We start from the raw sequence: 468 nt of genomic DNA, 5'->3' as shown, positions 1-468 counted from the left end.
TGTCTCTCACTGTCCCGTCTCTAAGTGAAAGGTGGGGGGAGGAGGAAGGGAAAGAGGAGGAGGGAAAGCAGAAGAAGGAGAAAGAGGGAGAAGGAGAAAAACCATCCCTACCTCTAATCACCTCTAATCATTGTTAATCACGATCACGTCAACAACCCGCCTTAGACCTTTCGCCCTCCCCACCCCCGCCGTCCTGCGTTTCCCCGTCGATACGGGAGGCTTGGAAGTTTTGACTACGTACAATCCCAACAGGCTCCCCCTTGACTTGGGGACGAGGGCTGTGAGGCTTCTGTGCCCGTCGGCGTCCATGTCTCAACCAGTGATTTGCGGGATTATTTATTGCTAATATTCCGCGGACTGTCGCAATGCCCCTGATAATTGTCCCCGAGTGTCAATCGGTCGGCAGGGCTGGGGTGGGGGTCGGGGGCGGGAAAGGGGAGGATCGCTGCGGGTCTTTTTTTTTTCTTT

Source organism: Nothoprocta perdicaria, unplaced genomic scaffold, assembly GCF_003342845.1.
Source record: "Nothoprocta perdicaria isolate Ctin4 unplaced genomic scaffold, notPer1 scaffold_473, whole genome shotgun sequence".
NCBI lineage: Eukaryota > Metazoa > Chordata > Aves > Tinamiformes > Tinamidae > Nothoprocta > Nothoprocta perdicaria.
The sequence above is the reverse complement of the archived record's forward strand: the minus strand, read 5'-3'. Positions refer to the sequence as shown.